Here is a 6,645-nt window from a genome sequence, read left to right on the forward strand (position 1 = left end):
ACTGAATACCAACTTGGCAACACCACAAACAATAGGCCTACGCTACTCGGGCAAGTATACAAAACTGTAAGTGCCTACATAAGTAGATAAGTACGCATATAAAAGCAATCATTCACACAGCCTAATAAGCTCACTTTTTGGTTATTTGTGCATAAATACATGCATACACATAAACATACACATACACATACATAAATACGTAAATGTCTACACAAGTAGCATATTAATTCGTTTTTGCGTCAGAAAAAATATGAAAGTAATAACAAAGATGGAGAATAAGCAAAGAATGTAAGAAAATACATATAGACACATAATTATATATATATATATCTATTCACATCTAAATATACCAACACTTACAAACATAAAGTAAGCCATAAAGAAGAAATTGCAACGAAGGAACAAAGTTACATTGCATACATATAAGCCAAGAACACTTGCACATACAAATACATATGTATATTTATATGTATGTGTTTGTGTGTGTGAGTGCTAGCAAAAATAAACGACGCTAGCCAGTCGCTCATTTGCGAAAAATTCTTAGAAGTCAAATAGAACACGGCGTGAATATGTACTTAAGAGCACAAAAGTCGCACAATTGCTTCTGCACGCCTAGAAATATGCTTCTAAATGCACACACTCGCACAAATACCGCATCAAAAGAGGTGTGTAGCGAGGGGGTCGCAATTTGCTTTGTGCCACAACTACAACAATGACAAATTAAATACTAAGAGAGGCGTTTATTTGCACTCACCCCACAGGCGCACCGACAAACGTCTCCCGTCGCTGGCATTCGCTTTTCATATCTATATGCCCCAGCCGGCCATGTAGCGACGAGACCCGCGCTGTGTTACTTAATTGTGCGCTTTCACTGTGGCCACCGCTGATTTTTTAGCTTTTTACGCAATTAACTTAATTAGAATGCGCCAGCTGGAGAATTGCGTTGTTTTTTCTTTGTAAGCGTGCTCGAACCACAGTGCCAAGAAAGCGCACAATACGTCTCGCTCTCAACGCTTTAAGAGTCGTCCTCGGCTGGAAATCAAAAAAGAAAGAATTAAACAATTAAAAAATTAAACGCTAAGTTAGCTGAAGGATACTTGTTCAGTGCGTATTAAAAAGAAAGTTGTGTGTATTCTTATATGTATTTTTAAGTATATGCATATAATATTTATTGAACAATATTCTTCAGGTGTATTTACCATAGATGTTTTCAGAAAAAAATTGTAAAATACATTTTAACAATTTCTTTGAATAACATAATATATTTAATAAAGTAATTTTTCGAATATCTCTATATACCTTTTTCTTTTTTAAACATTTAACTGTATATATTACCAAATAAAATATTATTTAACAAGGCCAAAATAATATTTCTGCAATTTATACTATAAAAAAAAAATATTTAACAGGTGGCAACTCTTCTTCTTCAAAAATAATTTAGTCACAAACGTTCTTGTGATTACTTTATTTTGAAAATTGAGTCAAATATTTTTAATAAATGCCAACCTTTTTGTATGCTTTGCCGTGGATTTCGATGGTTGGCCGGGCTTCACATACGATCTCCTGCGCTTTGGGTTAATATCATAATGAATCCATTTTTCATCGCCAGTGACAATCCGATGGAAAAATTACTTCTTTTAGTGGCATTAAAGCAACATTTCCGACATGTAGAATCGACGTTCGACGTCTCTTGACTTTAATTCATAAGTCACCCAATTTCCAAGCTTCTGGATGAATCCTAATGATTTTAGTCATCTGGAAACGGTTGCTTGATTAACTTCTAATACTTTTGCAAGTTCTTCTTGCGTCTGACATGCATCTGCGTCGAGCAATGTCTCCAATTCTTCGTCTTGAAATTTTTTTGGCTGTCCGGGTCGTTCTCCGTCGTCTAAGTCGAAATTGCCACTTTTAAACCGTGCAAACCACTTTTGGCACGTTCGTTCGGCTAAAGCATGGTCACCATAAACGATCAGTAAAATACGATGGCTTTCGGTAGCACTTTTCTTCATGTTAAAGTAATGAAGAAGAACTCCCCGCAAAAAACACTTTATCTGGTACAAATTTCGACATTTTCAAATCAATGAAACAAATTGTTGTTCACGCTAAAACAAATGACATCTACTGAAAACGACGCGAAATGGCAGTACCTTTGAAATGAATATAGCCACAGATAAACACGACGCGAAATAATACTAGTAGAGACCTCTTAGAAAACCGCACGAAATATATATTTTCTTAATTATAGATGTTTATAATTATTTTTAAAATAAAATATAAATTTAATATATTTGTATATATATTTTTCGTTTTTTTGCACCGTTTTGAGTTGAACACTTTTTGGCATCAAAACTTTGGACACTTTTATAAAAATAAACACAAAATGCTGTAAATGAATATTCACCTGTATCGCATTCGCTCCAGAAAAAAACCCAAAAGATTATATTTAGAAATAGCAAACAAAAATCGAGTTTTGCAAAAGCAAAATAAAAACACAAAAACAACAATGTGTGTGTAACAACAACAGACATCTGCAGCCAACAATGTGCTCATATAAGCAAATCACAACAGTTTTTACCGCAAGCACAACAAAACAAAAACATAACAAAGACAACAGTTACAACAACAGCAGAACAGTTAAAACACCGCAACTCCCTTTCATAAGCGAATGCCCAAAAATGGATTTTTATGAGTATATTTTTGTAGAGGCGCAAAAAACTAGCAAATATCATCAAAAAAAAAAAAAAAAGCAACAACAAAGAAGCAGCGCAGAATGCAAACAGAAGTATGGAGAAAAAATCAACAATGCGAAGCTGTGAGAAGCGGCGCGGGTAAACAAGTAGTTCAAACAAGTTTGCAAGCTGCCAGTGAACGGAGTTAGCGACGCAAAAGTCAACAAAATATAAAAATAAATACAAATAAAATAGAAAAATAAAATAAAGTGTAAAACAAAAAAACATAAAAATTCAAAAAACCAAAAAACCAAAATAGCGAAATCCACAAATATTTTGGCGGCTGCATGTTTCGAAAAGCCAGGCACACACAATAAAAACAACTTCAAATTAAATCCACGCGCGTGCGCAACAACAACAGAAAACACAAAACTACATTGCAGAAAGTTTGCAGTGTAACTACACACACTCATACGCACACACACACACACAAATAGGCGCGGGCAAAGTTAAGCTAGCAGCAAATAGTGGGCCGCAAGCCACGCGCAGACAGTGCAGCTATAAATAAATAACATAACACACGCACACACTCGTGCATTACGAGATTGCACTCGAGCAAAAAAAAAAAATAATAATAACAACAACACAGTAAACAATAAAAAAACTATTTGCCGTAAATATTAGACATATTTTGCATTGAAGAAAAAATCCATAAATACTCGCGAATATGCTGAGCTATGCCGCATATGCTCAATAAAATGCGAGTCGCTCATATGTCACTCAAACTATTTCTTTTTCTTGAACTGCTTAGGCGCTTTGCTGAGGTGCAAAAAATATACCTACACAATAAATAAATCTCTTTCACTTTGCCAGTTGTCGCCAAGCCGTTAACTACAGCCGCTGTCGTACGGCAACGCCAAGAAGTGCCAATCAGCGCCGCAACCGCCAGCTGGAGGCAGCTCGCCAAAAGCGCCAGTTGACTTGAAAAGACATACAAACTTAATTAGCCAGCAAAAAAAAGGTGCAAATCTCGAAACGCTAGCAAATAAAATGTGTGACAGCGTGAAACCAGCTCCGAGCGTCGTGCCAGTGAACGTCAATAACGGTCGAAGCGGTTACAACACCCGCAATCGGCAACAAGTAAGCGCAGCCATAAATAGCTAATGCTCAAATAAATGCACATAAAGTAAATTAATAAGAGGGATGGGGCGTTCCACTTCAAAGGCGCACTTCAAAGAATCAACGTTCATGGCATTTAAATGCAACCTTTTATTAAGCGGCCCCTCAACATATCCATCCAAATGTCAGCATGCGCCCTTTGATATATTGCTAAACTATGCAAAGACAACACCGTTTTACCGTAAGGCTGTTTTATGAAATGAAAGGTAGTTAAATTTTAAGCAATGTAAACTAAATTCTCATGTCCTTTTCTCTGCTTTTTAACATCTCTCGAAGTCAAGTAAATTCGCAAGGATACCTGAAGCTCTTCTGCTATCATACGTTAACCTTATGTTGAATTCAAGATCCGCTGCATCCGATAATTATTATATGCTTATTTCTGCCATAAGTTTTGTTACAAGTTCAAGCCGTTATAAACACAACACATTTTTTAATAAAGTTGATTTTATTTAATAATAAATTTACTAACTTAGCAATGTAGAAAATTTTATTGGAAATGGTCACCTTTTGCTTTCACACAAGTCCTGCAAGGTTTCGGCTATTGATCAACAACAGCACGCACAGTTTCTATTGGCATTGAGGACGCTGCTCGAACCAAAGATTTTTGAGAATCTTAAAATTTCTGTGGGGTATTTGACAGGCCATGTTATCCAACTCTGACCACAAACTGTAGTTCTAATTTGAACTTCCAGGTGGCCAATTATCTGCAGCTATGAAACCACGAATATTGCTTTAAGCCATTGCTGTGTGGTTGGATGTTTCAATGATCTCCATCGAAGAGAGTATTGCTTAACTGTTTGACAACGAGAATTATGAAGTATTACTTCACTTCTGAATTAAATGTGTACCCTTTTCAAGATCGTATTTACTTGAACGAGCAACGAAATTTCAATTACATTAAAGCTGACTACGAAGTTAACAAAAAATCATGTGTGATACTCGATATATCAATTTTCCTTTGCTCATCAGTTTTTTCCGGATACATAGAGCAAAATGTTTTATACTGTATTATTCACTTAAAAATTAATTTTTTATAAGGATCTTTTTTCCACAAGACATTTGAAATTTCTTTTTTATTCTATAAGCGAACTAGACCTTAATATTCTTCTTTTCGCTACAAATTAACTGTGTATAAAGGAATGAAATTTTTGGTACTCTCGGAGTCCAAAACTGACAACGTTGTTTTTATTTACTTTAAGATGGTTACTGAGAAATGGTATAAAAAATTTATTTATTTCATGCAACATCATTGTGTATGGAATACTCCACAAACTGGCGCATTTGCATTCGGGTATGTGCATACATAAATATGACCGGCAGCGTCACAGCAAGTCACCGCTTTGGCATGCTATAACTGTATAACCACCATAGCTAATAGCGGCGAGCTACTGCCTGGTGGAGCAGCTTTGTGCCACTGTCACGCCAGACGACAGGTTAACATTTTATGCAACTACTACTTTTATTGTGCATAATTCCAAATTAAAAACCATTCAAAGCATTCAACAAATTACACGCTCGACGCCGCTAAGCGTCCAAAGCAAACATTGTGAAGCCAATGGCAAGCTGGCGGCGGTAGCCAGACTGCACTAGACGACAGCGCACACAAACCCAGGCACACCATGTACACATACACACACATACATATATATGTATAAATGTGCATATATTTAAGTATAAATCAGTAAATTAGTGGCAGCCGCAACGGCAGTCAAGCTGAGCGCAGCGTGGTTGTGAGTAGGCAGCCAGACGCTATCAGATACGCGCAGATACAATGCTCAGATACTTTTAATTTAGCAAATGACGCCGTTAATGTCAACACATAGACGCGACGGACGACCAAAACACAGTCGAAAAAGCCAGGCGGAAACCCAACAATCAAGCAGCCGCAAGCGTTGTGTTGCCACTGAATATTTTATTATTTATTAAGCAGCAGTTTGGCTCCGATAAGGAAGGTCTGTTGGGGGTTGTTGTCGTTGCCTTTTTTTTGGTTTTGCCATCACATCTTATATAGACTTCAATATTTCATAACAGCTTGAGAAAATTCTTAAGAAAAACTAAATAATTTGTCTGGGTTGTCGGATGCGGTTTCAGTACCTTATATCTATTTTTGAAGCAGAATTGCAGTTCTAAACTATTTTTCACTCAAAAATGTGAATGCTTCGAATTTAGATCTTAAATATATTCTGGACACCCAATATTTGATCAATAAATTCTGGCAAAATCAATATTTGCGAAATATATAAAATATGGGTAAAAGTGGAGAGACCTCAAAATTGGATATGTGGGTTAATTTCACAATTTTCCGTTTTAGAAACAATAATATTGAAAATATCCAAAGAAGTTTGTGAAACTTGGAACAACACGTTGGAGATCCTATAAAATATATATATAAATGACCAGAGTCACGAGCAGAGCTGATTTAGCCACGTCCGTCTGTCTGTCCATACAAGTATGTACATACCCGAACTAGTCCCTCAATTTTTGAGATATATTGAATCGAAGACTCCCTATCAATATGAAAATCTCATATTCCCACAAACAACGAGTAAGATATAAAAGCTCAGAACAGCAAAGTATAAAGTAATGCACTTATAAAATTGAGTAGAGGTGTTATTTAAAAGAAAAAAGAACGAATATTGTCTAGCCTACAGCATTAAATGCGAAGATTCCGTTATAGGAATATTTGGATAGTCGGTTTTGTGATGATACCAAAACAAAAGGCTTTGAAGTTGAAGTGGAAATACTGTATTGTGCGAGCATCTATCTATTGTATGCGAAGTGGATACCACCCTATAAG

General features: G+C 36.1%; 1 long non-coding RNA gene across 1 annotated transcript; it reads left to right on the top strand.

The window, feature by feature from the left end:
• The first annotated feature begins 2,862 nt into the window (after positions 1-2,862).
• Positions 2,863-4,308, top strand: LOC138857665 (uncharacterized). The gene is made up of 2 exons (XR_011396859.1): positions 2,863-4,054; positions 4,125-4,308. It is a non-coding gene; the product is annotated as an uncharacterized lncRNA (long non-coding RNA).
• Positions 4,309-6,645: the final 2,337 nt, after the last annotated feature.

This window comes from Bactrocera oleae, chromosome 6 (assembly GCF_042242935.1).
Source record: "Bactrocera oleae isolate idBacOlea1 chromosome 6, idBacOlea1, whole genome shotgun sequence".
NCBI classification, from domain to species: domain Eukaryota; kingdom Metazoa; phylum Arthropoda; class Insecta; order Diptera; family Tephritidae; genus Bactrocera; species Bactrocera oleae.